Source organism: Ursus maritimus (genome assembly GCF_017311325.1).
Source record: "Ursus maritimus isolate PB19 chromosome X unlocalized genomic scaffold, ASM1731132v1 scaffold_X1, whole genome shotgun sequence".
Classification (NCBI taxonomy): Eukaryota; Metazoa; Chordata; class Mammalia; order Carnivora; family Ursidae; genus Ursus; species Ursus maritimus.
Window position 1 is genome coordinate 63,290,428 of NW_024423319.1, and position 15,165 is coordinate 63,305,592.

General features: G+C 38.9%; 1 protein-coding gene across 1 annotated transcript in view; it reads right to left on the reverse strand.

Annotated features, from left to right (window-relative positions):
* Window positions 1–15,165, reverse strand: part of ATP7A (ATPase copper transporting alpha) — a 147,170-nt gene extending 132,005 nt beyond the window's left edge. Inside the window, exon 1 of the mRNA XM_040630413.1 lies at window positions 15,063–15,165. The gene's annotated coding sequence lies outside the window, so the exon portion shown is untranslated. The remainder of the gene's footprint in view (window positions 1–15,062) is intronic.

Here is a 15,165-nt window from a genome sequence, read left to right on the forward strand (position 1 = left end):
CAGTGCACCATGCAATACGTGCCCTCCTTATTACCCATCACCAGTACCTCTGCTGTTAGTTAAGACGGAGACTAGCCTGGGGAAGAGAGAGGTCGGTAAAATAGCCATCATCAATTCCCATACTTTTTTTTTCTCCTGATAGGAGGATCTATAATATCTAGATGTGTTTGTAATTTCAAACACATCATACATATTTTCACTTATCAATGGAGGCTGCACTTAGAAATTTAATCCTTTGCATAAGAGACTATGGACTCTGAGAAATAAACTGAGGGCTTCAGAGGGGAGGGGGGTGGGGGATTGGGATAGGCCGGTGATGGGTATTAAGGAGGGCACGTATTGCATGGTGCACTGGGTGTTATACGCAACTAATGAATCATGGAACTTTACATCAAAAACCAGGGATGTACTGTATGGTGACTAACATAATAAAAAAATATTATTATAAAAAAAAGAATTAGAAAAAAAAGAAATTTAATCCTTTGGACTTACGGAATATTCTGCTCATGTCTCTGTGGTTTCAACTGTAGATCCCTTTTTGGCCTTTATTCCAGACTCCTTTGCCTTAAAAAACTTCATGGTCTCAGAGAACTAAGGAAAGCCTTGGCTCACTATATACACCTGTAGAAAGTAATAGGGCTTTTTTTTTCCACCTCCATAAGGTGATCTCAACAAATGTCTCTAGAGTTATAGTTCTACAGTTTTGGAATTGAAACCAAACAACTTTTTGGGGTTTAATAGGCTTATCTGTATTGAGTAGAGAGGTTTTAAGTGAGCCTCTGGGGATCCCTTGAAATTGAGCCTCCAGTGTAGTCCAGGGTCTTTTGTGATCTATAGTACCTTTTACTAAGCATCAGTGAGGAATGAGGGATTTCACAGAAGTGAATTTTCCAGATAACTGAAGTCTACCCTTTAAATTTTAGTCATTCAGAGGTCTTTTAGAAATTTTTTTAAATTATTTTTTAATTTATTTTATTTTTTATTTTTTTAAAGATTTTATTTATTCATTCGACAGAGAGAGAGAGAGAGAGAGACAGCGAGAGAGGGAACACAAGCAGGGGGAGTGGGAGAGGAAGAAGCAGGCTCCCAGCGGAGGAGCCCGATGTGGGGCTCGATCCCGGAACGCCGGGATCATGCCCTGAGCCGAAGGCAGACGCTTAACCGCTGAGCCACCCAGGCGCCCCTACCTGATATCTTTTTGGTTTGGCTGATTGAATAGTATTAATGAAGCCGAAGTTACAGATCTTAGCTCTGTGTGTGTACTTGTCTTCTGTTGTCATTAGCTATACTTATTTTTTTAATGTTTTTTTTATTATATTATGTTAGTCACCATACAGTACATCCCTGGTTTCTGATGTAAAGTTCCATGATTCATTAGTTGCGTATAACACCCAGTGCACCATGCAATACGTGCCCTCCTTAATACCCATCACCGGCCTATCCCAATCCCCCACCCCCCTCCCCTCTGAAGCCCTCAGTTTATTTCTCAGAGTCCATAGTCTCTTATGCAAAGGATTAAATTTCTAAGTGCAGCCTCCATTGATAAGTGAAAATATGTATGATGTGTTTGAAATTACAAACACATCTAGATATTATAGATCCTCCTATCAGGAGAAAAAAAAAGTATGGGAATTGATGATGGCTATTTTACCGACCTCTCTCTTCCCCAGGCTAGTCTCCGTCTTAACTAACAGCAGAGGTACTGGTGATGGGTAATAAGGAGGGCACGTATTGCATGGTGCACTGGGTGTTATACGCAACTAATGAATCATCGAACTTTACATCAGAAACCAGGGATGTACTGTATGGTGACTAACATAATATAATAAAAAAAACATTAAAAAAATAAGTATAGCTAATGACAACAGAAGACAAGTACACACACAGAGCTAAGATCTGTAACTTCGGCTTCATTAATACTATTCAATCAGCCAAACCAAAAAGATATCAGGTAGGGGCGCCTGGGTGGCTCAGCGGTTAAGCGTCTGCCTTCGGCTCAGGGCATGATCCCGGCGTTCCGGGATCGAGCCCCACATCGGGCTCCTCCGCTGGGAGCCTGCTTCTTCCTCTCCCACTCCCCCTGCTTGTGTTCCCTCTCTCGCTGGCTCTCTCTGTCAAATAAATAAATAAAATCTTTAAAAAAAAAAAAGATATCAGGTAGATTTATACCACCAATCCCATGCACACTAACATTTGACTTCTATTGGAGGAAATTGTAATACTCAGTATATGTGGTATATCTTGGTGACTCATCTTGCTGATTATGCAAAAGTATCTTCCCTATCACATAAGAATATAATCAATCTTTCCAGGACTTAAAAAAAGCAGTTAAAATATTGGTAGAAAAATTATTTTGTCTTAATTCTTAGAGATGAAATATTTGTATGCTATGACTAAAATCTAAAAAATATGTATCTGTTTTTCAGAATACTTTGACTACTTCTAACATCTATATTTTTCATAAATTTTCTTTTTATCAAACCAAGGTCCAAAGAACAATTTTCAGCATGAAGCAGACACTCTGTAAATACAGTCCAGATCTATATTCCCACCCACACCCAATCCCTCAATTTCTTTAATGTCCTGTTTTATACACTTCGCTTAACAAAGGTGAAAATCTGATAAGATCATCTCCTGTTCAAAGTTCAGTCACCATCAGAACAGAAAAGGACCGGGGCGCCTGGGCGGCTCAGTAGGTTAAGTGTCTGCCCTCAGCTTGGGTCATGATCCTGGTGTTCTGGGGTTGGGCTCCCTGTTTGGGGGTGGGGCCTGCTTCTCCCTCTTCCTTTGCCTGCTGCTCCCCCTGCTTGTGCTCTCTCTCTCCGTCAAATAAATAAAAAAAATATTTTTTTAAAATTACTCAAAAAAGAACAGATAAGGATGAAAAATTATGTACTAGGAATATATAGGGAGTTCAGTTTTTAAAAAGGGAATAGCAATTCCAAATTGTCAAAAACAACTGTTTAGCCAGGTATTTTTTATACAAATGAATAAGAATGAATTCAGAGAAGGCCTACATCATTCCATATCCTTTAGGGTTTTTAACTGGGAAGTTTCAAATGCTTTGTTTTTTGTTTTTTAAGTAGGCTCCACACCCAATATGGGGTTTGAACTCGTGAACCTGAGGCAGCCAGGTACCCCTGAAGTGCTTTGTTATCGCAAGCAAGCAGAAGTCCTAATACTGATGGCTAATCAAATCCACTGAATTGCTGGGAAAAAAGATTAATTTGAATTCAATGCACATTTGTTGAACAGAAATCAAGACAAATAGCCAACAACATTTACTATTTTTGGAATTTAAAATACAAACTCATTATGATTTGCAGGAAGTTCTTTTATTTATTTATTTTTTTTTTCAGAATTCATTTCTCCGTTCTGGGGTTCTGTGCTCTCTTAGAAAGCACTAGGATGGGGGTGCCTGGGTGGCTCAGTTGTTAAGCGTCTGCCTTCGGCTCGGGGCGTGATCCCGGAGTCCTGGGATTGAGCCCCACATCAGGCTCCTCCGCTGGGAGCCTGCTTCTTCCTCTCCCACTCCCCCTGCTTGTGTTCCCTCTCTCACTGGCTGTCTCTCTCTCTGTCAAATAAATAAATAAAATCTATAAAAAAAAAACAAAAAAAAAGCACTAGGATGAACTTTGTCATCTTACAAAACTAAGACTCAAAAATACACTGAAATTCTTAGAAAGTGGGTTTGGGATGAACTTTGTCATCTTACAAAACTAAGGCTCAAAAATAGGCAAATAGGCTGAAATTCTTAGAAAGCTGGTTTTGGTAGAGTAAAAAACATGCTTTAACTACAAGGGAGCTTCTCCCTCCCCAATTTCAGACATGCAATTTTCACAAAGTGGATGCTTCCCTTCAGTTAGTTTGCTTTAAAGCGGGTTGAATTTTCTAATTCTGAAAAAGCTGTAGGAAGTCAAGCTATAACTAAATTTTAAATTTCAATTCAGTATATTCTCTTGGGTCTTTGAAATAAATTATCAAAGTGCCTTTTCTCTTGCCTTACCTGACTTTTTTTCTACTTTCAATGAAGGGTTCATGTGCACGTGCACGTGCGTGCACACACACACACACACACACACCCCAGAAAGAACTCAGATACAGACTAAACTTACTAACATCTTTCAGCTAAAAACAACACCTCCTTTTGAAAAAGGCATGACAATGAATGTAGGAAATTAAAGTTGGACATAGCACAGAGAAAGTTAAACAGATCAAATTAGGAAAAGTTTAAGTATCTATGTTCAAAGATGATACTGCCATACTTTGGTGTAAAACAAATTATATCTGGCCAGATACTTGCAAATCAGTCTCCTCAACATGCATGCACAATGAGTCTGATGGAAATGGATGGATTAACCTGAAAAGTTTCATATCATAACTATAAGCCAAGTTCATAAAAAGTGGGTAGAGCATGAGCAATATAAAAAGACAAAAGGAAATAAAATGCCGGTTGAACAGAGAGAGGAAAAATTGTGTGTGGGAGCAGGAAAGCAGGTTTGCCCAGTCAGAACTGAGGGTGCAGGTGGGAATATCACAAAAGATACAACAACATATCCTTACATTCACACAGCACAATTCTGTTTACAAAGGAGTGCTTCATAAATTATTTCATTAGAGACAGCAAGTATATTCATTAAGCAATTCATTAATTTGATATACATTAAAGAGAACATCGTTGGCACCAGACAGACTTGGATTTGAATCCAAATTCTGCCCCTTAGTAGCTGTGTGACTTTCAGCAAATTGTTTGATCTCTCTGATGTGCAGTTTTCTCATTTAAAAAATACAGGTAACTTTTACTCATGGGACTGCTGAGAGGAATATTATGAGGTAACACATGTAAAGTGCTTAGCACATAATTCCATCTCTTCTTCACCTTACTAATATTGCCAAGTTCCTAGTATCTTCTAGGTTCTGTGCTAGGCCCAACTGGGGATACAAAGGTGAATGAATATGACATAGGCTCTGCCTTCAAGGAGTTCAGCATTATTAGGTTTCCTTTTATAGATAAGGAAACAAAGGCCCAGAAACACAAAATAATTTGTCCAAAGTACAGTTTGTTAATAGCAGAATTGGAACTTAAATTCTAGACTCCTGGGGCGCCTGGGTGGCACAGCGGTTAAGCGTCTGCCTTCGGCTCAGGGCGTGATCCCGGCGTTATGGGATCGAGCCCCACATCAGGCTCCTCCCCTATGAGCCTGCTTCTTCCTCTCCCACTCCCCCTGCTTGTGTTCCCTCTCTCGCTGGCTGTCTCTATCTCTGTCAAATAAATAAATAAAATCCTTAAAAAAAAAATTCTAGACTCCTGTCTCAAAGTCAGTACTCTTTCCACTACAAGACAATACATCAAGAAAGAATATTATCCTGGGGCGCCTGGGTGGCGCAGTCATTAAGCGTCTGCCTTCAGCTCAGGGCGTGATCCCAGCGTTCTGGGATCGAGTCCCACATCAAGCTCCTCCGATAGGAGCCTGCTTCTTCCTCTCCCACTCCCCCTGCTTGTGTTCCCTCTCTCGCTGGCTGTCTCTCTCTGTCAAGTTAATAAATAAAATCTTTAAAAAAAAAAGAAAGAATATTATCCTACATTTGTATGGCACTCTATAATTTATAAAGTACTTTCATATATATTATTTCACTTGATACTCTTAACCTATGAGTTAGGGCAGATATCATCATCATTTTACTGATGAGTATGCTTAAATAGAGTAAGAAAACTGATGAAACTCCTTAAAATCCTCGAAGATCTAAATTTCATCTGTTGGATTACAGAAAAGCCTCAAGGTGGGAAGTGAGATTCAAGTGATGAACTTGGGACTACCACGGCTGCTGAATGTTGTAGGTATTGAGAAGAGAAAAGGGGCTAGAAATAGAAGTGGTTTGGGTAGGTTTCAGGATGGCCATATTGTAAAACTCCACATCATAACATCTATAGACTTATATATATTTTAATATTTATAGACTAACAATGTGACTGCTGCCCCCTGGAGTTGTGTAAGACAACAGCCCTAGATGAAATAAAGTAGAAGTCCCCAGCCTGCAGATCAGGATCTACTGGTAGGTCTAGAAACCTTGCTTCATGGAGCTCCAAGGTGGTTTCCAATAATGTTTTCTCCACTCTGCTATATCCCCTTTCTGTCACACATCCCAGCTATCCCAGCTAATATTCCCAGAGTGAAAGCGAGAACAGTACAGCCAGCAACTACTTCTCAGGAACTACAATGACTGTATCTGCCCTGGTCTCAAGATTCAGATTAAAAGAAGGTCCTCCAGGGTCACCTGGCTGGCTCAGTTGGTAGAGCACATGACTCTTGATCTCAAGGTTGTGAGTTCATGCCCCACATTGGGCGTGGAACCCACTTTTAAAAAAATAAAGAAAAAGAAGGTCCTCCATATAATAAGGTTGGAGATCACCCTAATAAAGGATTGGGATGAGACAAAAATGGTCTTGTGTGATCATTTCTACTTATCTGGCAGAAAAAAATTCTAGCAAGTGCCAGAATAATACTGTTAAACCTTCTTAGAACATGATCGTACTTAAGTTAAATTTTCAAAGGTAACAAGAGACAAAAGGCAGGTCATAACAGGCATTCATTTGGCAATCCACTCATGCCTTGAGAGAATACTAAAACAGATTATAAACAATACTTACTATATAAGCTTTTGACCAAGTTGTGATTAGGTAAAATACAAAACTAGGACACAATGGTCTAATCAGATGCTTCAAATATAGAAGATAATCTGAAACTGACCAGATGCTTCAATTGTAGAACAAAACCTAAAATGACCACTGGTAGTCTTCAAGTGGCTGAGTCAAATAACTGCAGTTAAGTTTCTTTTCCTCATATTTGGACAAAGGAAACACACTATTCATAAAGAAACAGAACTGAAAACAAAGGCTAGGCAAATGCACTGTATTTTGCTTGAAGATATTTCTGATGGCATTCTACCAACCATCACAGAATGTATTTCTTTCTCTTTCCTTGCCTAACCTCCTTCTACTTCTGACTTCTTGGACTTCCCACTGGCACTTCATGTACACATTGCTCTCTAGTGCTACTTGGTGCTACTAGCGTTACTGATCCCAGCTGCTCTACGTAAATACCACTTTATTGCTTACATAGTTGTATCACGAAGAAAACTTAATACAAAATTCTAAACTCGTGGCGGGGGCACCTGAGTGACTCAGGTGGAGTCTTGATTTTGGCTAAGGTCATGATCTCAGGGTCATGAGATTAAGCACTGAGCCTGCTTAAGATTCTTTCTCTCTCCCTCTCCCTCTGCCCCGTCCCTCACGTGCACACTCTCTCTCAAAAAAAAAAAAGAAAGAAAGAAAGAAAGAAAGAAAGAAAGAAAAAATTCTAAACTCAAGGAACAGGGACGCCTGGATGGCTCAGTTGGTCAAGCTTCTGCCTTCAGCTCAGGTCACGATCCCGGGGTCCTGGGATCGAATCCCATGTCAGGCTCCTTGCCCAGCAGGGAGCCGCTTCTCCCTCTGCCTGCTGCTCCCCCTACTTGTGCTTTCCCTCTCTCCATCAAATAAATAAATAAAATCTTTAAAAAACAAAAAATAACAATAAATAAAATAAACTCAGGGAACAAACTAGAATGAAAATGGGATCAAATCGAGGCCTATGACTCCAAAGCCCATGCATGCTAACTCTCTCCAAAACACTGTATCCAAGGAATTTACCACAGATTAAACAGCTCCTCAAAGCATTCAAAAGATGGCTGTATTAGAAAAACCTAGTCTTCCTTCTCATGTTTCTCCTTACCTCCCATACTACTACCACACTCACAACATTTCTGGCACCAGATATGTGGCAGTTTTCCCCTACCAAGCAATTCTCTGTGACACCAGCTAGGTGTCCTACAATTTAACTCAATTCTGACACCTATCTACCTAGAGATAGGGTCAGATCCCACAGATTAAGGGCTTAATCCCACAAGACTGTTCCCACCCCACTTTCCACAGACTTAAATAGCTATTCAAAGCATTCAAAAGATGGCCCTCATCTATCCCTTTCAATACTCTTCCCCCAACATAAAATCTCTACTACAATCAGGCAAGTACCTCACTACCATATAGTCCATGCTTGCCATTTCTTTCTATGATTTTGTTTAGACTGGTCCCCTCACCTGGAACGCTCTCTTCCACATATTTAAATCCTATCACCTCGCTCATCTGTAAACCCCAGAAAAGCAGGACCATATCTGTTGTATACACAATCATATACCCAGTACCTTGCAAATGGCAGCTACTCAAATAATTGCTGAGTTAGTAAATGAACCCACCTCCTCCATGAAAAGCACGTCAAATACTCATACCCTCTTTCTGAATTCTGAATACACTTGGAATCAGCATCATAGTTTAGTACCTAATTTCTCTGTAATTGTTTGGTATTAGATTTCTTTCTCTGTTTAGACATTGGAGCATATACCTTATGCTTCTTTGCATATCTTACAGAACCCACATAAACACTAGATATACAGCAAGCACACAATAAATGTGTATTCACTGGCATGCTAATGTAATTTATAAAAACTCAACTTACATACAACTTTGTAAGAATGCAGCTATTTTGCAGAGTAGGTCAGACCTACATAAAGCCTTTCCCTCTGTCTGTATTTTATATTTCAGAGATCATTCAAAAGTATGTTTCAGCATTTGGCTATTAGAGAAATAATCCAGAAAAGCTCAATGGCCCAGAGTCTGTAGCTCACAAGCAGACCGTCATGAGTTTTCTCGGTGGTGAAGCAGAAAGAGTAAGTACATCAAGGTGATCTGACTTGCTAGCTGTTACAATGAGTTTTGAGATGTGATGTTAGCATACTGTAGGTGTAATGTAGGCTACTATGCCCTTCCAAGCTGAGTTTTCCATTTTCTGTGGTGTAATTTAGAAACTGAATATTGCTTGCAGGTACTGACTGATTAGTATATTCCTCCTATAGTCCACCCAATTTATAGTACTGCAAAGCTACAATTTATGATTTTATTATATAGGTGGCTAACATTACTTTTACAGTAAATAATTTTTATTTATTTTATATTTTTTAAAGATTTTATTTATTTGACAGAGAGAGAGACAGCCAGCGAGAAAGGGAACACAAGCAAGGGGAGTGGGAGAGGAAGAAGCAGGCTCATAGGGGAGGAGCCCGATGTGGGGCTCGATCCCAGGACTCTGGGATCACGCCTTGAGCCGAAGGCAGACGCTTAACGACTGCACCACCCAGGCGCCCCATACAGTAAATAATTTTTAAAAGAATAATGGTAACTAAACTTTATTGTGTGTTTACTACCTGCCAGGCACTGCTCTTAGGGCTTCACGTATATTAACTCATTGACAGTCCTCTGAGGTAGGTACTGTTAAATCATTTTGTATTTTCCTAATGTCTGAAATATATGTATTAAATAAACATTTTTTCCTTTTTTGAATAAACATTCTTTCTTTTACAAAAAAAAATAAAATACACACAAAGACCATTTCTTTTCTCTTCCTGGGAGACTTAGAAAATACAAACAAAATAAGACTAAACACCATTTTAAACATTAGGTCTTTCAGCAGATCTTTAAATAATGTACTACCTAAAAACAAAACTATGAGGGGCGCCTGGGTGGCACAGCGGTTAAGCGTCTGCCTTCGGCTCAGGGCGTGATCCCGGCGTTATGGGATCAAGCCCCACATCAGGCTCCTCCCCTATGAGCCTGCTTCTTCCTCTCCCACTCTCCCTGCTTGTGTCCCTCTCGCGCTGGCTGTCTCTATCTCTGTCGAATAAATAAATAAAATCTTAAAAAAAAAAAACTATGAGTCTTTACTTACAAATTTAGTTTGAATGTACCAAGGAAATTTTGAGCTACCAATACTTTGTTATCATCAAATCTATTTGTTCATTCATACTTTCAAAGAAGATAAATATTTTTCCCTTTAGGACAAACAAGGAACTTAATTCCAATAGAGCTAATTTTGCTCAAATGTCTATGTACTTTAAAAAAATACAGTTCCTTTAAGTAAGGTAAGAACAAAGGTTCTAAAACCAGACTGACTGGCTTTAAATCTCAGCTTAGCCACTTGCTAGGTCTAGAAATAAAATTTGGCCCTATGAAAGAATATGTCAGCTCCTACTAAAGTGCAAACTATAGACAAAGTACCAGATTTATTTTTTCACACTAGAGGAAGGATCAGTTCTAGTCTCCTTCATTTACGTGCAAAAAAAAAAAAATTCAAGATCCCATGACTTAACACTTCCCCTAAAGTTAAGAAACAGGCACTTGTGGGTTATTTTTGTAATAAACACACTGGACACACTCTTATGCAATCTTAATCATACCCTAAATTCAAGGTCAAGTAATATACTGCACTAAATAAATTATTCTTTTTTCCATCATCATACAATGAATTTAAGGTTACTAAAATTCATCCTACAATCACTTAGCTAGAAACAGAGGAGACAGATAAAACACTCTGCTTTAGATGGACAATACTTGAAGATATATGACACCAATTTGATTGCTAATACGTAAAAACCCACTTACAGGTGTGATTAGGAATTAATACCAAGGGCGCCTGGGTGGCTCAGTTGGTTAAGCGTCTGCCTTCGGCTCAGGTCGTGATCCCAGGGTCCTGGAATTGAATCCTGAGTCGGCCTCCCTGCTCCACAGGAAGTCCACTTCTCCCTCTGACTATCAACCCATTCGTTCCCTCAAACTCTTTCTCTCTCTCTAATAAATAAAATCTTTAAAAACAATAAATTAATACCAAGATATTGTGGTTATAAGTCTGACCTAAAAACTGATATTTAGAATTAACAGTGAAATGGCATAGTAAAAGAAAAGAAAGAATTTACTGGCCAAAATGAAACTGGCTGTATCTAAATAATTTAATATTAATAGTAGTGTTTTAATAATATTTATTAATAATCAATACAATATACATTATATTAATAGCATTATTATTTTATTTTTTTCTATTTTTCCATTTTTTTGTTAGGCTATTAATCTTTCTTTCTTCTTTTTTTTTTTTTACTGGGCATGGAGCCCAACACAAGGCTTGAACTCACAACCCTGAAATCAAGACCTGAGCTGAGATCAAGAGTCGGACACTTAATCGAGAGAGCCACACAGGCACCCCTTAATAGCATTATTATTGATTGATTTAATAATTCAATTAGAACTCTTAGAGCAAATAATCTTATTGTCACCAAAAAAAATAGATACCTCCTTTTTTTCTTACCATTGAAAGTGCGAGGATCAACAAAGGAGATAACACTTGGAAGTCCTTTATAACCAAGCTCTTTGTAACCTTTTGTTAGCTCAAGGATCAACCCTTAAGTATCCTCATGACACTAGAAGTCAGCTACAGGGGCGCCTGGGTGGCTCAGTCGTTAAGCGTCTGCCCTCGGCTCAGGGCGTGATCCCGGAGTTCTGGGATCGAGCCCCACGTCAGGCTCTTCCGCTAGGAGCCTGCTTCTTCCTCTCCCACTCCCCCTGCTTGTGTTCCCTCTCTCGCTGGCTGTCTCTCTCTCTGTCAAATAAATAAAATCTTTAAGAAAAAAAAAATAGAAGTCAGCTACAAATTTATTCTAAACAGTCCTGAGAATTTTCTTTAAAGAGCTCTCCACTGTGGAATTCTTTCTCTCTGTTCTTATGTCTCTGATGACAGGTTTTCAGGTCTTAACAGAAGCCCTCTTAATGCTCTCCTCTCTTGAATGGCAGGTAGCACACTTCAGATGAACACTCAAGCGAGTGGAAACCATCTTCTTCGTAATTCCAAGAATATACAATGCCCTGCAAACTCGCAGGTCGGAGTGGAGGAGGGAAGTAATTCCAGTATTATTCCCTCCCAATCTTTGGCTGGGACATCAAATGCACAAGCAGGATCAGCAACAATTACAACAGCATAAAACAAAAACACTTGTTTAAAACAAAACAAAATCAACTAAGGTTAAATGGCCAAGTTAAAACAATTTCCCTAAGATGGAAAATAACCCATTAATTTCAGTTAGTAAATCATGAAAATGTACTCCTGAGTATACATCTGGAAAACTGGACTTCTGCACTACAGAATTATAGAGTAAAAACAGGTTTTAAAATACATAGCTGTATAATTCTAAATGTAGACAGAAAACATGAAACAAAGTGCAACTAACTGGCTCAAAATGGGGATATTTTATCCTCTTTTCCTTCAAGGAAAGAAATACCTGTGAAAACTAGTGTAATCTACCAATATCCCACACATTTAATCCCACAAAGATATGAAAATCATTTCAATTTTCTAACAGTGCTGGAGAAACTAGGAACATATTTATGAAACCAGAAACATCCTACCCTTTCACTCTAATAAAACACATTTTAAAAGTATCGTGATAATTTTCTTGCCATACTACTTCAACAAGTAAGCAAGTTATATCACATTAAATCGACCTGAAGACTGAGATTTGTTCGTAAAAATCATGATTGCTGGGATGGTAAATTGAACCAAAATAGGCCTGTTGCCGGTCTCTCCCGCCCACCTCCCCCCCTCCAACCACATTTTGATTTATGTCCTAAGAAAGACCACGGTTTAAAAACGGAACTCTGTAAAATCTTTTAAAAAGATGAGTAGAGGGAATTTTAAGACAAAACTCCCAAATATTATTCTCACCTGTTCCAGTGCCTGTATCACCTCAGACAAGTCCCTCCTTACAATTTAATTTCCCAACTGGCAAATAAACATTATTTTCACTCATTGGGATGTGTCAAAAGTCTTGATTACAGTTTGTCAAATATTTTTAAATATGTAGATAAAAGAAACTATAATGAGGAATTCACAAAAGGAATGTGTTGCCTTAAAGCCCTGACAGAAGTAAAAACTGTAGTGTGTTAGTTGGGGTTATTTTTGCTTATCACTCTCTCTCATTTTCAAATAAATTTTACTACTTCTCCATACATTTTTCAAGGAAAACAACCTTCTGCATTAGAGATCAGAGATGTTAACCTAATCTTTGGAGGGATTAGTTAATCTAACTCTACCTAGAGGCCAAGAATAAAGATCTTCCTAAGACTAAGATTGGAAAAGAATCGTTTCTATCAGGTTAAGAAGACTAGTACAGAACTCAATTTGGAGGAGAAAAGAAAATGCAGAAACTCCTTGAGGAAATTCTGAAACAGCTTCTGGCTTCAGACAATGATGTTATTCATTCCCAGCAATTTAAAAGTTGATTCCAAATTACATTTAAGTCCTAACAGTCAATCAGAATTAAAATATAGCAAGATTTAAAAGGGAAAAAGAGAGAGAGAGACAAATCAAGAAAAAACAGACTCTTAATTATAGAGAACTGATGGTTACCAGAGGGGAGGAGATGAGGGAATGGGGTAAATAGACAACCGGGATTAAGGAGTGCATTTGTCTTGATGATGTATGGAAGTTTTGGATCACTATATTGTACACCTGAAACTATATACTACTGTATGTTAACTAACTGGAATTAAAATAAAAACTTAAATAAAAAAATATATAGCAAGCTTTATTTTTTTCTCTTTTAAATTTGAGTTTACATCAGAATTAAGACTCATACATTAACACTGTTTTTGTCATTTCATGTATTTTTTCTCTATATAAGCTTTTTTGTTGGCTGGAGGGTAGCTGGATATGGTTGTAAGCTTACCAGTTTTATATTCTGTATTTTTTTCCTTTAATAGTAATATCTTAGAGGCTGTGGCTGTGTTAGAAATAGGGATTTTGATGTACCATGTGTTGTTGGATGTCCTGCGTCTTTCCAGGCCCCGAAGCCTTTGCTCATATTTTTTCCTCTACGTGGGCCACCCTCCCCTACCTCCATTCCTGCAAAGTTAAATCCTATCCATTTTCAAGGCCCTCCTCAAATGCTCCCTTCCCTGAATTCTCATAACACTTCTCTGATACACAATGTTACTGAGATTGAAAGGGACTATCTGCCTTTCCTCCTACATTGTGAGACCCTCTAGTCAAAAAACACCCTCTCATATCATGAAAGTAGACACAAGAAAGTTTCAAAAATAAAATCTCCGTTCAAAATATCCTTTAAAAAGGATGAGAGGGGCGCCTGGGTGGCTCACTTGGTTAAACCGAGGACTCTTGATTTTGGCTCAGGTCAGGATCTCAGGGTTGCAAATGGAGCCCCACCTCTGGCTGGGCTCTGCACTCAGCACTGAACCGGCTTGTCCCTCTCCCTCCACTCTTCTCCCCGCTTGCACGCTTGCTCACTCCCCCTCTCTTTCAAATAAATAAATTAAATCTTTTAAAAAATTAATAAAAAGGATGAGATAAGCAGTCTATTCCATTAGCGGGGCTGCTAGAACCCACTGTCTTCATAAGTGAACTCAACTAATTTGACTGATAACTCATTTAAGGCCAGAGACTCTGTCCTGTTTCTTGTGTATACCCCCTGCCACCCCACACCTCAATATCACCCAATTCAATGTCCTGCGCACATTAAGACTCAATACAAAACCATATTACTGTAGATGAAGACTCTAAAACAAAAATCAGATGCTAAAAATATGAACTTGTGAAACAATAAATGAGTTGTTGGTGCTTAGGATAACCTCAACGTCTACAACAAAGTATCAAAGAGAAAGATGCCACAGGGATGGACAGTATCTTTACTGGGAAGGGGGCAGAATGAACAAAATGAAATGGAAATAAGAGTGTTCTCTCAGTTTAGCTTATGCTCCAAGAGAAAGCAAGAAGCAAAATAATATTTTTGACATCATTTCATTAATGGTCATCAATCCATATGACTTCAAATACCGGGTACGGACGTTCCTGTACCTTCAACTAATTAGGTTAACATGGGCCATTGGATGATCAGGACACTTTCTCAGGAGGGTGCAAGAAAAGTGACATGGGTCAGGACTCAATCTCCCCTCCATTATCCCCTGCTGGGAAGGTAAAACATAAGTGTGGTAAACACCTGAGCTGTGAAGAAGTCAGAGTTTGGAGACTGTACCTGATTAAAATGACTCCTCTACACTCGGTAGTAGAGACTGACAGTACAGAACACCTCTCCAGTAGAAGGGGACGACAGGAAGCCGATATAGGACTTACCGGTTTTTTCTTTCCTATGGTTAAACCTCGTAAGCTACGCAGTCCGTGGCAGCAGCAAATCCACGCGCAGGTTCCAATCTCACACGCACCAAGAAGAAACTGT